The sequence below is a fragment of the Rhipicephalus sanguineus genome, chromosome 5 (genome assembly GCF_013339695.2).
Source record: "Rhipicephalus sanguineus isolate Rsan-2018 chromosome 5, BIME_Rsan_1.4, whole genome shotgun sequence".
Classification (NCBI taxonomy): Eukaryota; Metazoa; Arthropoda; class Arachnida; order Ixodida; family Ixodidae; genus Rhipicephalus; species Rhipicephalus sanguineus.
Window position 1 is genome coordinate 126509986 of NC_051180.1, and position 16441 is coordinate 126526426.

Below are 16441 nucleotides of genomic sequence, written 5' to 3' on the forward strand. Positions count from 1 at the left end.
GGCCGGTGTGATGTGCAATGAGATGGTATCATTTTCAGCCATCTTCCCAAATGAATGAAATAAAGAATGAAATAAAAAAAAGAAAACTGAAGAGAGACATGAAGCGACCCAATAACGATTTCCTGACGTTTCTCCAACTTTCCTCGCATTTGCATACCAGATTAATTCTTATGTATATTCTTCTGTTAGTTGCTCGGAGTTTTCCTCCAGACATAAAAACACGTTCTTTCTTAACGTCCAATGGATTATGCTCATGTCCTTTTAGCAGGGCTACAGTGTCTTTCAAAAAACCCCTGCATTGGCCTTGCCTTCAAGTTCACATTACGCATTCCGCCAGGAGTCCTAGCCGTATGTGTTTTTAGCAACTGCCGTGCATTCCTCGTGCAGTTAGAGACATTCGGTTGCATTTTTGTTGTACGCTGCCATTGTTTGACTTGTTCAAATAAACATAAAATAGATTCACAGAACTCCTCAAAACCACTAACAGAGCCATTGTTTCATGTGCCTCGAGCGTGACTTCTCTCTTGGAACACTACTGAATTAAATATGTCTGCCTAAATTGCTGTAATAGCGGTAGATGTCTCCTTATTTTCTGTTTATAACCACCATTGAAACCCTCAGTCCAACATGCCTTCTTAACCGCCGGGAACAATGTGGGGAAGTCTTTGTCTTCAATAAAACGAATATATGTTTACTATGTCAATTTATTTCATGTTATCGGCTTGGGTAGGATGCGTGTTACTAGTTCATCCGTGCACCTCCTTCGCTCTTCTTTTCGCACTCCTTTTTTATTTCACGATTGCGTCTTGAGCACCTTCATGACAACTCTATTCTACATATATATGACGCGTACCTTGCCACAAGGTATGAAATTGCATTCACCTTCAGTTCCCCATGTGGTCCAATGAAGGTTAAAAATGGTATGCGTACTTCAACACATCTAGGGGGAATACACTGTCTAACCGCTGAAAAGAAAAAGGGACAATCTATTAGAGCATCACCTTCGTCTGAAAACCTATAGCTATATTTCTCTCCAGAATGAAACGTTCACTGCCGCCGTCATACCTACATTGCATTTCAACACTCTCAATGAAGAAGCATCGAAGTTGAGATCGAGGCCACCACTCCTTTATGTTCGATTAACAATCATTGTAGTGCTACTAATACATCACTCTACTCCAACGCGAACGCAGAGAACTTAGTGACGGAGATGTTGCGAGGAAGCTACATACATGTTTCGAGTAAGGAGGAGAAAAAAGTGAAGGGAACCTCAGACTGTCAAAGCAACTGGCAACGTTCTCACCCAATTCTTTCATTCTAATCCGAACTCTCTTACTAAACCGGCGAATCTATGACTGAGGCGAAGAGGGATAGAAAAATTTCACATCAGGCGAGAAGTCATCAGCCTGTGAAGAAGTTGGCGAGAAAAGGTGCGGCATTGCGGAGTCATTATGTGATATCTTCTAAACAGAGGCGGCTTTCCGCTATGACTTGTTTCTTTCACGTCATTTATATCTTTTTGCTCCGTGGAAACACAAATAAATGACATAAAAAACTCAAGTAGAAAAATAAACAAAATAAAGAAGTTGTACAGGCGGAACTGCCGTGACCACACGCTGTGAATGCTGTTCCACAAACTCGAGAAGTGTATTTTTATGAAGGAAAAATGCTCATAGCGTGGTCAGCGTACTTCACCTTTACAGCGTGACGAAATCTTATCTACGCAGTACACTACTGTAATTCACTTATTGTAACTCAATCCACAAACACAAACAAAAAAGTCAGCAAATAAAGAGAGAGGAGCTAAGCATTTATAAGTTTGATAAGAAATATTCCTGGGGCTTTACGTTATTATTATGAGGTACTCGGTAGGGGGGAGCTCGTATAAATTTTTGCCACTCGGGTTCTTGAATGTGCACCTAAATCTAAGTACGCGGGTGTTTATTTATTTTGCCATCATCGAAATGCGACCGCTGTGGCTGGGAATTGAACTATTGATCTGCAAACACATAGTCTCAGCGCATCTATATAGAAGGGGACACCATCTCCTTTACTGATATTTTCACTCAAACGTCCAAAGAGAAATTAGTCTAGCTACATTGGGACTACATTGTCGACATTGTGAGCAGTTTATATTGGTTATGAGCACATTCGCAACTTAACCTAGAAAAAATTTTTGGCTGAAGAGCGTGATTGCGATCTGCACGCGATGGAATTCAGCGTAGGTGAAAAGCAGACATTGTTGAAGTTGACGTCTCATGATTGGAGCGTACTACAAATATACCCTACAAAGCTATGAGCCCTCTAGCATTTGCCATTATTAAGTAGCTACTTGCGTGTGGTTGTTTCGAGCGTCAACCACAACTATCGTGATTGTTTCTTTAGAGTATGAGTACGAAATTAATATTTCTCGTCGTGCAAAAGTCATGCAGAATACATTTCTCTTAACATTGACAGGCACTGCCTACGACGGTCTAAAGAAAGAAACCAATGACGCGTTTGCATGGTGTTCAAATGAGCAAGAAACTCGCGCCAAACGGTCTTCGAACCGCTGCTTTCGAAAGCGGCCGGCAGTTGGCGACACACTTCTGTGCTAACGCCATCCTTGCAGCGGCTAGCTTTCTGATATACGAATTGAATTTCATATTGTTTGTCATTGAAATGAGCGATCTGGAAAAGGGAAATCGATCTTTATGCAAAATTTAAGCAAGAGCGATGTCGCGTTAATAGCAATCAAAAAGCAGCGCTATCGACCTGAAGAGGAAGGAATTGTATACATATTTATACTTCAAGAACACAGCGGAAAGGGCGAAATAGATTTTCTAAGGCTTTTTCTGAGTAAAGGTCGGTTCCACAATGCGAAAGCTGCTAACAGAAGAATGCCTTAAGCAGGAGCTATAACAAACGAAGTGCACTGTAACGAAATCGAACACGCCACTATCAATACAATAAATATACAAACCAAACAAATTTGACATGGTGAAAATTTAAAATTATGTGCATAAGGTGGGAAGGAGAGGAAAGAAAATTAAAAAGTCGCCAGCGAAAAAAAGAAGCACACACAGGAATCACGCCCATTTGATTACAGAGGTCCCGAGACGTGTCGAGGATTACTTTTTGGTTTTATTTTGCAACTAAACAGTACAGCTTTAGCTTCATGATGAAGGGAATTTATTCAACTTATTAACACAGTAGCGCATCACTATTATATTATTCTTCCCTTGCGTTCGCTCTTTTCTGTGTCCATGTAGAGAGGAATATTGATTTCATTTTATGAGTTTTTCTACCGATGAATACCGAAATATTGCTGGTTTTTGCAACTCGATTTACTTTGCGCGTTCTGTCTATGCGAGCGGCAGTCTGCATATAACAGAGCAACGCCTTCTAATTTATGATTTTGAATACTACCTTAAATTTTTATATACACGTTTCTAACCGCCATATTCAAGAACTAACCTTATTATTAATTTTTGACTTAAGGGACTGGTCGACCCTCAACGTCTTTCAAGAAAAAGCCTTGTATTTAACTGGAACTTTTCACTGCATGAAATGCAGAAAAAAAATCTTAAAATGAATCGCATAATAAAAGGTCTCTGATGGAGGTTTATTTTCTCGTTCGCAGTACGACCCATATTTATCTTAGGAAGTCGTTTATTCAAGGCTCCTTGATAAGACATAATATTTGGCTCTAAGCAGTTCCTTCAAGAATCGGCTTAGAAGTTTTGATATACCTGTTAGCACACACAGTAGTCAACAGCAGAGCGGAGTAAAGCGGAGCACACAAACGAAGCAAGGTGCACGCCTCGAAACTATATTTACAACAATGACAGTAATGTGCAATGGCCGCACAACTTACATACAACGTTTTCTATATATTTTATCTGTAATTTCAACGCAGTTAGCGTCTGATGAATATATCTATGAGACAGAGAAGGAACTTTATTGGCACTTGGCCGGCAGTTTGGTTATGGTGGTCTCAGATGGCGGCGCTGAGTCCCTGAACTCGGGCGGCATCTTCGGCCTGCCAGACGGCCCAGAGCTGGTCGTTGAGCTCCGAGCTTCTAACCGGCCTTCGTTAGTGTGTTACGATTCATTATGTAAAGTTGTCGACTGCGCTGCTGATTCATTGCATCAATAAGTTCCTGTCTTCATACTGCAATACCTGAAGATGGGTAATACGGATGCATTCAGCTCCAGAATTGCGTATCTGTACAAACGTACATGAAACAAATTGAAGGTGACCTTAATGTTTGACTTAGGTGTCTGTTAGTAGCACTCGCACGCCGGAGTTCGTGCTCTCTGGTGTATTCCTTCAGTTAACCTCATGCACTGCTGCACTGCCAAAGCGGATCTCAGAAGCCACGTGGACGGAAGCTTGTGGCTGAAACCTGCTCCACCAGGTGTAGCAACAATCTCTAGCTGCTGACACGAAAACCATGTGCTCTTTCAACATACTGCTTTAATTAACTTTCGTTATTTATCCTGACAGTTAATTCGCCCTTATCTTAAGTAAACCTATGCTACCATATCATATGCATCCAAGACAACTTTTAGCTTGAACTAGAGCTGTGGAATTCGTACCAGTTTCAGTTTTCAGAACACATTTTCTGAATGTTCGAAAAACCGGAAGTAAGTGCTGGACCGGAAGTGCTTGGAAGGGAACTAGCGTGCCATTCATTATTCATGCCACTACTAACAGCTCACGTAAATGTTGCGTTTGTGTTATTTGTTCTTGTAGAATCAATACTCAACACAGAAGTTTACCGGCTTTTGGTACTGCGGCCCATGTTGTAAAAAATGGTTTAGTTGTTTCATTACATATTTAGCTCTATATGTGGTGTTCGTTTTAAAATACGTGATGTTTATGTATACGTTTTGTGTAAACGCTGGTGGCAAAGTACCGCCTTGTACAGTGCAGTCGCTCAAGTGTCTCATCCCAAAGTAACAAAATATCTCGAAGGCTCCACTATTTGCTGTGTACGAGCTAACCTCAGTTTAGATAATTCTGGTATTTTTTTAAAAATAAAACTAACCGCAATTTTCTTTTCCTAATGTCCGTGAATTTTTCTTTCAAATAAGCTGTTGTCTGATTCTATGGCTGTTTTGAAAATGGTTGCCTTACTGCTCGAAAACTATTGGAATTGTAGTCCATTTTTTTGTCTTCGCTTGCGTTCTAATATTCGCTATTTCGACAAGCCAATTGAGTGACGAACAATGCACTTTATGCTTTCAGACTGTTTCCGGGAAACTGAACTTCTCGGAGCTGCTATATAAGAGAATTAAAAAGAAACTATATGTGTTTTCTTTATTCTAATGTAAAGGATAAAACTAATGCTCATAAAAATAATTTACCATAAACGCTGGATAGTGTACAGAACCATTACGGCAGCAACTATTCGAACTGTTGTTAAAATATTACGGCGCAATCTGAGCTGGAAAACATTTACATGAAATAGTCGTTCTTTGCACTACTACGACGAATGTTCCTTTAAGAATGAACCAGTTATAACAAGGAAAGAAAAACCTATATAACTAGATAAAACTTGCTGTCATATGTACCATACGTCCATTATTTAGAGCAACCAGCCATAGAGTGACATGCTGGAATTACCGTCGTCTTCATTTTTAATTGGGGAGGGGAGCCTGTGTTTTCATACGCTTCTGACACTAGAAAAAAATTGGGGGACGCTTAAGCTTCGCCTTTAAGAGTTGAACGCGATAGCAATATCCTGCCCCTAGTGCGCACTTCGAACACTACGAGTGTTTAACAGAATGCGCGCAATAAGGTGTGTGCCTTATGTAATGGGTAGCATGCTTTAAACCAGGAGCAATTATGCGCGAGAACCTTTTTCGAAGCTGCGATGCACCCACTACGTAGTCTTAAAGGGGCCCTGCAACACTTTTCGAGCATGCTCAAAAAGCGCTGCCGATCGGTAGTCGAGGCTCCCGAGAACACGCGAGCCAAATATTATAGCGATGCGCACGGCCTGGAATTTACAATAAATTCTCAAAGTCAGCTGAAAATCGCTCCCTCTTCTCTCGACAAATGATGTATTAGTCCGCAAAATATGACGCGATTGTCGGCAGTTCCACCATTGGCTGATGTTATAATCACGATAACACCCTCACTATTACTTTCGTTGTTAATTTTGAGTTCAATAAGTAGATAATATGTATGTTTATATTATGTTATCGCGTTAAGAACACCGAACAAACATTAATATTAGCACTTCCGGTCTCACCGACAGCTCGTCTGCTCGTAGTTGCGTGGTTCCGTTTTCTTCGCCATGCGCAGTGCCGAAAACGTGAATATTTCTGTGCTTTTGACCATCGCCGGTTGCCGTTGAGAGTGGCAGCCGTTCGAGTGTTGCCTCGTCAGCTGAGAACTGCATCGTCGGCACGTTCTCACGACCGACCGAGGCACGGGCGCAGCGTGTCTCCGATAACAATGCTGGCGTCCGGTAATGGCGGCGCTTCGGGGTCGTCCGCCAGTGCCGTCTTACGAGGCGGTGTATCGGAGTATGGGCCGAAACCGATCTCAGCTGTCATTCGTTCCAAACGAGCGCGCACGTTTGCTTCCATGGTTGGCAGAGCGATGAAAACACTACGGCGTTCGAGGTGCACACCCAACATTACCAAACCGACGCGCAGTTTTCAAGCACGCGCGATACACAGCGCGATCGACTCCGCTCGACGAGAACGACGCAAGCCGACCGGAAGTGGCGGCACAGACCACGTGGTAGCGCCGAGACGCCAAAGAGAAAAAAATGAAAAAAAATGCCGCCGGCGCTGACGTCGCCTCCTCGCACCTCCGCCCTCCCTCCCTCCCCTCACGCCGCGCGCAGCTTTCCGCGCGCTCGCTGCGTTGAGTTGAGAGAGAAAGCTGCGGAACGTGATCTCTATAATTTGGTAACACCCCTTAGACTTGACGGATTCGAAAAATTTTTGCGGCATATGGCTCGTGAAGAGTCATACGTCAATAATGGGACTATTCCAATATAACAAAGAAAGGTGTTGCAGGGCCCCTTTAAGGGAATACGCGCAGTAATGTGTGTGCCTTTTGTAATGGGTGGCTGTCTTTAAACCATCAAGTCGTTATGATATTGACGTGGTGTGACGCCCAATGGCAATGTACGCTTGTACCACGCAATATTACTGCCATATTACATCTCGTACTGTGACACCTGTATACAGGACGCGTATTTTTGGGAAGCATGAAAGTTACTTTCGGTGCAGCTCCAAGCAGAGGCGTGGCTGTGTGGTAGAACACCTGCTTGCCACGCAGACGGCCTGGGTTCGATTCTCACTCGGACCCAACATTTTTATTATTTATTTTATTTGCAGCTTTTTCGATTTTTCGGTCACGGACAAGATGATGATTTTTCGCTCACAACCAACGGTGCCGACGCGGACGGCGGAATTTCTGCGATACGAGCTCTTTAACGCTATCGCGTTAAAAGAATGAATGGATATTTGATATTTGATCACACGATGACTGTTTCCGGAAGTCATTATTTGTGCGCGCTGCAAGAACCTTGTAATTATGAATAGCAGAAAGTCTGACGCGTGTACGTGCTGGACACTACTTTATTTGGTTACTGTGAACACTACAAGGTAATACGTGAGCTTGAGAGGACGTCAGCACAGTTTAAGGAAGTTTTACTGTGCGGTTGCCTATTTATAGTTTTTTCTCCAGACTAAGAACAGAAAAAAAGACTGAGATATCAAACTTAAAAGGGCCTTGCAACACTTTTCTGGGTTGTAATGGAGTAGTCTGACTATTAGCGCATGACGCAACGCGAAACACATGCCGCAAGAGTTTTAGCATACGTCAAGTACGAGGGGAGTTACATGCATTTTTGGCACGCTTCAAGCGCTTTCCGTTTGTGCCTCCCTCCTTTCGTGCCAGCAATCGTGCTGAAAGCAACGCAGGGAGGGGGATGACAATGGGGCAAGTGAGATGCATCCCCTCGTCAGCGCGAGTCGTGACCTTGAGACATTTCTTTTCATGTTGTTTTTTTTTTTCGAACGCGCCGCTTACGTTCAGTGTGATCGCGAGCACGCGAGCTGGTACGTGGCGGCCTCCCGGGGCGGCATCGTTAACTACGCAGCTCACGATCCTCAAATCAGCCAAGCGCCATGGACGTGGTTATGTGGCGCATAAATTTCGGTATAAGGCATTGATTGTAGAAACAAGAGGGAGCGATTTCTTGCTGATTTTGAGAAATAATTGTAAATTCTCAGCCGCGTGCCGCACTATATTGTTTGCCTGGCGTGCTCTCGGAAGCCTCGACTGCTGATCGGCAGCGTTTTTTGACCATGCTCAAAAAGTGTTGCAGGGCCCCGTTAGCGTTAACTAGATGCCGCAGCTAAAAACTAGAAATTATCAATATATTTAGAAATGTGATCTGAGATTTAAACATTTTTATTTCTGTGCCCTTGCGATCCTTATTCCTGTCCCAAGGTTCTATGGTGTTAGCCTCTTTTTATTATTTGTTTTCTATAGCGGGACATCTACGTGGGATATCATACGAGAACGGATAACTGGGCTAGTTTGTGGGAACTCATGTTAAGGCAGGTAGCGCAAAGAGACACGGACACAAGCGAAGAATAAGTGCACAGGACAAGCGCCAACTTCAAACTAAAGTTTATTTCCTGAATCCTCGCCTATTTATCTTATATCACACCACCACATAATCACCATGGAGAGAACAACTGATACTGCTGCGAATGTCATGACGCCGACTCACCTTAATCATCTCTTATACCTAAAATGATAACAATACTAAAACGCGCAAAACCGCGCAGTCAAACACTGATAACTCGAAAACATCACAATAAGAACACGCATGCTCAGAATAGAATGTTCCTATTACGCGGCAACGGTAGCAGCGAGGTTGGCCGAAAGAAAAGCTATCTCACACGGGAGTAGGCTCAGTGAAGCCTGGCTAACACATACAGAATCACTCTTGAAAATTAAAAACGCTTCTACAATCTCTCTGGACAGCTTGTTCCGGTTCCGGTACATCACCGCCGTGTCAGACAAAAGTGGATCACACCCGCACTGCCGGCAGTGCATCGCGAGATGCGAGTATGGCGAACCTTTTAGAGAGCTGAAATGTTCTCTGAGCCTGATGTTCAAACATCTGCCCGTCTGGCCTATATATTTACGCCCGCACGAAAAAGGAATGCAGTACACAACGTTAAGAGTGCACGAAACGAACCGCATACCGTGCCTAACGGTACAGATCGCCGTTCTGTGATCTTCCTTGCTGCACATGCGCCTCTGCAACTTTGGACAAATGGCTCCCACCTTGTTTTTTGCCGTGAAAACAATGTCAACGTCATGACGTGAAGCCACCTTTTTGACGCGATGAGAAAACCCGTGGATGTACGGTATAACCGCGAAACTGTTCCTCTCTACCGTTTGACCCTTTGACGTACTCTGTGCTCCCGTTTTTACTGTACTTAAACATTTGAAGGCGGCCGCGGCAATAATAGACTCTGGGTACCCAGCCTTCTGAAGCCTTTTCACCTGTCCATTCACACTTTCTGTCATCAAATGTTCGCAAGATTTCTGCCATTTTCTCGAATCCCGCCACTCTTTCGTCACTCATCGCAATCTACATTTGCCGAGCAAGAACGACGTCGTGGTACGCGAAGGCGGCGTTATGTTTGCCGGAAGTTGAAGCCCTGTGTGGTGTGTTGCGTCCTTCCGCAGGCCACTCGAAAAGATTCTGCCTACTTTTGAGGGCAGAGCTATGGCACCAAGTTCGTTTCTTCAAGGATTGCCTACGTGTTGCCTGCAAACAAGACGGCCAGGATTGGAGGTCGCAGAAGAATTATGAAAGTTGGCTTACGGTGGCTTATCAAACTGCTGAGTGGTTGTGGTGCCATGTGCGGCGGGGTCTGCCTCCGAAGAAGAAGCCTGGTGAGACGCGGGGGACCTACTTGAACCTGAGTGACCAATCCATTCCACCGGACAAAGAAAAGTTGCTGCGCTCCGGGCCCAAGTTCTGCTTACCCTCACGCCTTCCTCCAGTAGACTTGCTGTCCTTATCACGGAACGTTGCGGCTCAGGTGCCTGAGGAGTCAAAAGGGGCGTGCATCGCGGAGTGCGTGAATGTGGTTTCAAGGTTCGGTCTGCAGTCATCGCGTACCAAGGGCACTGGTGCCTTAGTGCACTTCCTGAATGCGTCTGGCCTCACTGCCGTCGTTTCAGACAAGGAGGGTTTCTTCGTCATCATGCAGGAGGGTACCTTCCTAGAAAAGGGAGCGGCAGCCGTGCACAGAAACTTCCACAAGGTGCGTGACGAGCCAACCAAGGTGAGAGCTCGTGCTGTGGAACTGCTCAAGAAATTGTCGCTTGACAAATTAGCTGCTGGTGTTAAACAAAGCAAACACTTGTTGATGGAAGTGTTTTTTACGGCTAAGTCCCACAAGCCGGAAATTCCGTCTAGATCAATAGTCTCGGAAAGGAACACCTGGTTGGTGTTGGTCTCGGGGTTTCTTCAGAAACATTTAGGGTCTTTGCATGTGAACGATCCGTTCTATATTCCATGTTCCGCGTCTGTTGTAGATTTTTTGGACAAAGACAATCCGGTGGGTTGCGGCGCTTTCAGCATCGATGTCGAGAACATGTACTATTCCATGCCCCAGGACGCCCTCATGTTGAGTGTGAGAGATTGTATATGTACTGATAATGACGAGGTCTCCTTCATGTCCAGGTGCGGTGTATCGGCCGAAGGATTTTTAGAATTGCTAACTGTCTACCTCCGCTCCACCTTGATCTCATGGGAAGGAGGTGTATACGCGCAGCGATCAGGCGTGTGTATAGGGTCTCGAGTAGCGCCTATCTTGAGTCACATATTTTTGGCCAAGGTGGACAGAGGCATCGACAGCCGTCTTGGTAGTGTGACACAAAAAATTGTGAGGTATGTCGATGACTACTTGATTTTTGCTCAAACGCAAGATTTTGGCCTCAAGATAGCTGAGGTACTAAAGGTTTTTGAAGAGCACGGCCAAGGTTTGTGTTTTTCGTTTGAAACACCCAAAGACAATGTTATACAGTTTCTCGACCTGCGGATTACGCTGGGAGGCTCGCATGTATGCTGGCAATACATGCCTCGGTCTGAAAAAGCCCTGCTGAGCTACAATTCTTCCCATTCGAAGTTGGTTAAGCAAAGTATCGTTCTCTCTTGCATTCACTCAGCTCTAAAGAAATCTTGCGAACATTTGATGACAGAAAGTATGAATGGACAGGTGAAAAGGCTTCAGAAGGCTGGGTACCCAGAGTCTATTATTGCCGCGGCCGCCTTCAAATGTTTAAGGACAGTAAAATCGGGAGCACAGAGTACGTCAAAGGGTCAAACGGTAGAGAGGAACAGTTTCGCGGTTATACCGTACATCCACGGGTTTTCTCATCGCGTCAAAAAGGTGGCTTCACGTCATGACGTTGACATTGTTTTCACGGCAAAAAACAAGGTGGGAGCCATTTGTCCAAAGTTGCAGAGGCGCATGTGCAGCAAGGAAGATCACAGAACGGCGATCTGTACCGTTAGGCACGGTATGCGGTTCGTTTCGTGCACTCTTAACGTTGTGTACTGCATTCCTTTTTCGTGCGGGCGTAAATATATAGGCCAGACGGGCAGATGTTTGAACATCAGGCTCAGAGAACATTTCAGCTCTCTAAAAGGTTCGCCATACTCGCATCTCGCGATGCACTGCCGGCAGTGCGGGTGTGATCCACTTTTGTCTGACACGGCGGTGATGTACCGGAACCGGAACAAGCTGTCCAGAGAGATTGTAGAAGCGTTTTTAATTTTCAAGAGCGATTCTGTATGTGTTAGCCAGGCTTCACTGAGCCTACTCCCGTGTGAGATAGCTTTTCTTTCGGCCAACCTCGCTGCTACCGTTGCCGCGTAATAGGAACATTCTATTCTGAGCATGCGTGTTCTTATTGTGATGTTTTCGAGTTATCAGTGTTTGACTGCGCGGTTTTGCGCGTTTTAGTATTGTTATCATTTTAGGTATAAGAGATGATTAAGGTGAGTCGGCGTCATGACATTCGCAGCAGTATCAGTTGTTCTCTCCATGGTGACTATGTGGTGGTGTGATATAAGATAAATAGGCGAGGATTCAGGAAATAAACTTTAGTTTGAAGTTGGCGCTTGTCCTGTGCACTTATTCTTCGCTTGTGTCCGTGTCTCTTTGCGCTACCTGCCTTAACATGGGATATCATATTCCGAGATTTTCGAGTAGGTACTGCCTGTATATTCAGACACGCTAACTCGTGATTTTGCGACACTTCCGTCATATATTTCCTTTCTAGATATGAAAACATAGCAAGGCAGGCAGCGTTAGAACTCAGTGTCCTAGGATCATGGAACTCATCTCTAATTAAGACTAATGGAATGCGTACATTGGCCATAGTGCACTATATCACAACGGTGATTGCACACTATGCGCATAAAATCAGCAGCGTACAAGAAATATATATCCAGCAATATCTTATTGTTAAAGTGCATCCCTAATTTAAACAAACTTCGTTGAGAGCTCTTTAATGTTAAAGCAGTGGATACCCAAACAGCCACAGAAACGCAGAAGCTGCACGCCGACAGAACACGAAAGTGTAGAAATTCTGCTTTCTCTTCGAGGGGCAGGTTCCTTAACAGCGGCAACCTCTCGGTTCAACTTCGGGCTCTCCAGAGGGCCTGCAAAAGGGCGGAGGACCACGGTCTTCCGGTCCCTACGTGGGAGTGGCCCGCGACTGCTAGGTGTCACAACGCAGTTCCTCAGGACCTGAATAAAGTCCTCTGTCTGTCTGTCTGTCTGTCTGTCTGTCTGTCTGTCTGTCTGTCTGTCTGTCTGTCTGTCTGTCTGTCTGTCTGTCTGTCCCTCCGTCCGTCCGTCCGCCCGTTTGTCCATCTATATCTATCTATCTATCTATCTATCTATCTATCTATCTATCTATCTATCTATCTATCTATCTATCTATCTATCTATCTATCTATCTATCTGTCTGTCTGTCTGTCTGTCTGTCTGTCTGTCTGTCTGTCTGTCTGTCTGTCTGTCTGTCTGTCTGTCTGTCTGTCTGTCTGTCTGGTGATGCCTGTGAGGAAATTCTTTTGGTTGGCTTCACGTGATGCACCGTAACGTGTACATAGAATTGCCTACATGACGCAAAGTTGCCCTTATATTGTAGTAGGTCTGATTTGGTTGATACTACGTCACGCCTGGCAAATACTACAATTGAATTAGGCTGGCGCCAAATACGCAAATGTATTTGTTCGCAGGTGCTCCCGGACATTGGGAAGCAGGCCTCGCTAATAATACGTCCAATGAAGCCGCGAGCTCCCATCTTTTCTTACGAACGTTATCGCCGTCACCATTTCTTAGAGAACCATTAACGTTTTCATCAGAAAGAGACATTGCAGCACAATGTTCGCTCGGAGGCAATAGCTGCGACGAATGTATGGTAACTCGCACGTCGTTTTTATTAAGGGGTATTAGTATACGTTGTTAGAAGCTCTTTCAAACGTAATCATGTATGGAGTGGTTTTGTTTCCTTAGTCATTGCTGTCAAATTCATAACGTTTACGACTTTCTGACTTACCTTCCAGGCACTTTAAGACGTGATGTTTTTAAGGCCTGATGGAACGCCAGCTGCCACCCATCCTCACCACCATATGGGTCTTGCTCATGCACGCGTGACACGTGCAGCCAGCCTGGTCTTGAGCTAAGTGCGGCGACCAAGAAGCGAGGCAGCTGGCATTGGGCTTCGTGTAGTAAATGTTGTCTCCTCCCAAATAACCCTCGCATTATGTGTCGTCTCTGAGCGCCTTAGCTGGCCACCGGCTCTGAAGCCACAGCCCTGAGCAAACAGCCCATATACAGCCACGTTGCATACGTCATCTTGCATAACATCATCTCAGAGTTTGCGGAGTTTTGTTCAAGCCCTCCTCAGCCATATTTGTGTCATGAGACAATAGAGCAATAAATAATTAGCTTTTTCACAAAAGCCCTTTGTTAAAACATCCAGCAAACACATCTCAACGAGCCTGTAAGGTGTTGCTAAATGCCATGCAATGACAAGTACTGCAGAATGGGCAAGTTGGTGCTTTATGATATCGTATTGGCATCTTGCTATATGAAATCGTATTGGTACCTTGCTCAGTGACACATCGTCGCGTCGGTCTTCAACCGGCGCGACGATGTGTCACTGAGCAAGGTACAGTCCTCAGCTGTTAAGCTTTGCAAGAAGTTCAACCTTGAGAAATTACAGAAGTCCATAGCAAGCAGCAAAGGGGACCGCCTGTTGGTTCAATTTAGCGCAAAAACCCATAAGTTGGACGTTCCCCTAAGGGTAATTGCGTCAGAATATGCCTCCTGGCAGAAGCCAGTAGCAATGTTTTTACAAGCCAAGCTTAAGTGTTTGTCAGTTAACGACCCCTTCTTGATAAGGAACTCGGATGAAATAATCAATTTTTTTAGAAACTAATGCTGACAAAGGTTACTAAGCTTTTTCTATTGACATCAACTATCTTCTTTACTCCATTCCTCACAAAGACCTGCTAGAAGTAGTGGAACAGTCTACTGACGAATATCGGGCCATGAAGTTCCAGAATGATGCCTTGATATCTAGCAGCCATTTTTCGGATCTTTTAAACTTTTATCCCGTGTCAACATTTATTAAATGGGATGATGCCGTTTATCTACAGAAGAAGGGGGTATGTATAGGATCGTGCATTGCACCCATACTCAGCGACCTTTTTTTATCACGACGCGATGTCATTCTGTCCGATAAGCTCACTCAGACGAAAGTGCGCAAAGCTTTTCGTTATGTTGACGATTTGTTTTTATGAGTGTGCCTCAAGCGACGTTGAACGTCAGGTTGCAGAAATTCTGCCAACCATTAAGGATTGTCTGGTTCCCCTTGACGTTACGTATGAAATACCGCAAGATGGTACCACCCGGTTTCTTGACCTTCGTCTGTTTTGTTCAGTAGAACATACTTGCTGGGGCTATGAACCGCGCTCAGAAAAAGCATCTCCCGCAGTACAATTCAGCGCATTCAAAACTAATTAAACGAGGGGTTGCCAGAGCATGCTTTAGGAATGCCTTGATGAAGTCATGCCATCACACGATGGCCGCTAGTTTTGCAGGACAAAGCAAGCGATTATCCCTGGCGGGCTATCCAGTGTTGGTGAAGGTGTCAGTGGCTGAGTGCTTGTTGCACGGTTCACGTAAGCGGGGACGTCCGCAGAACAATGGTGTGCCAGATGCTGGAAAAACCAGTGTCATACCGTATGTGCATAAAGTTTCACTCCATTTGAAGAAGATAGACCTGAGAGAAAACGTTAGCGTAGTGTTCTCTGCTCCACAGAAACTAATTCGACTATGCAAGCTGACGAATCCTATGAAGGAGTCGCAACCCGCCTGTGGAAAGAGGCATGTGACTAGGTTTGTGGAATGTTCCCTAGCTGTTGTGTATATGTTCCCTCTGTCGTGCGATGCGGATTACATAGGACAGACGGGTAGGCGTATCAATGACCGCCTACGCGAGCATTGTTGCAATGTAAAAATTAAGGTTTCCTCAGGCAGTTTCCTGGCTATGCATTGTAAGATGTGTGCACGCACTTCATTGTTTGACGGTTGTGTCGTTTTGGGCCGCAGTCGTAATCAGTTGACACGTGAGGTCATTGAGGCGAATGCTATTGCGAAATGTGTGAAGCTGTGTGTGAGTACGCCATCTATAGCCTTATCTGAAAAAGAGATCAATTTTCTAGAGCGTGTGCAGTGAGGTGCAGTTAATGTGATATTTGCGTAAACTGCGTTTTCTGGTCACGTGTGCTGTGTCACATGTTTGGTTTTTTGGACAGGTAGCGGCGTCACGTGCGCTGTGAGCTGAGCCATATAATGTGCTGTAGGGCCATGCAATAAACAAAAGTTGGAAGTTTAGCGCTCATCCTGTTGCCTGTGTGTCCTTCTTCGCTGTAGCCTCTTTTCTTTATGCTCAAACTGAGCTGCGCTATACCAATATGATGCCATGCAATGCTTGACAGAAACCGTGACGATCAGACTTTTTGCTTCTGTTTCATTAAAACGCATGTGGTCTGACTTAGTATTTTTTTTAAATGTTGAAAACTCTGAACCTTTGATAGAGCGTGCAGATGTTTCGCATGGTGCCTAAACGTAGCAAGTAGGGCAACTGCACAAAGACATTGAGTTATAAAAAATAAGGCAACAAAAAAAATGTACTGCCTAAATTGTACCCGGTTCAATATTTATGCGGTAATGAGAAATTGCGTGATTGCCTAAGACTTCCATTCCAGAGCACATTGAGACTGTGAAATAATCTTCATCCATCACGAATACTTGGAAGTGCAAGCTTGTGCACGACTATTTCCAAAATACACCGCTCTATGCCACGGGTTCCAGC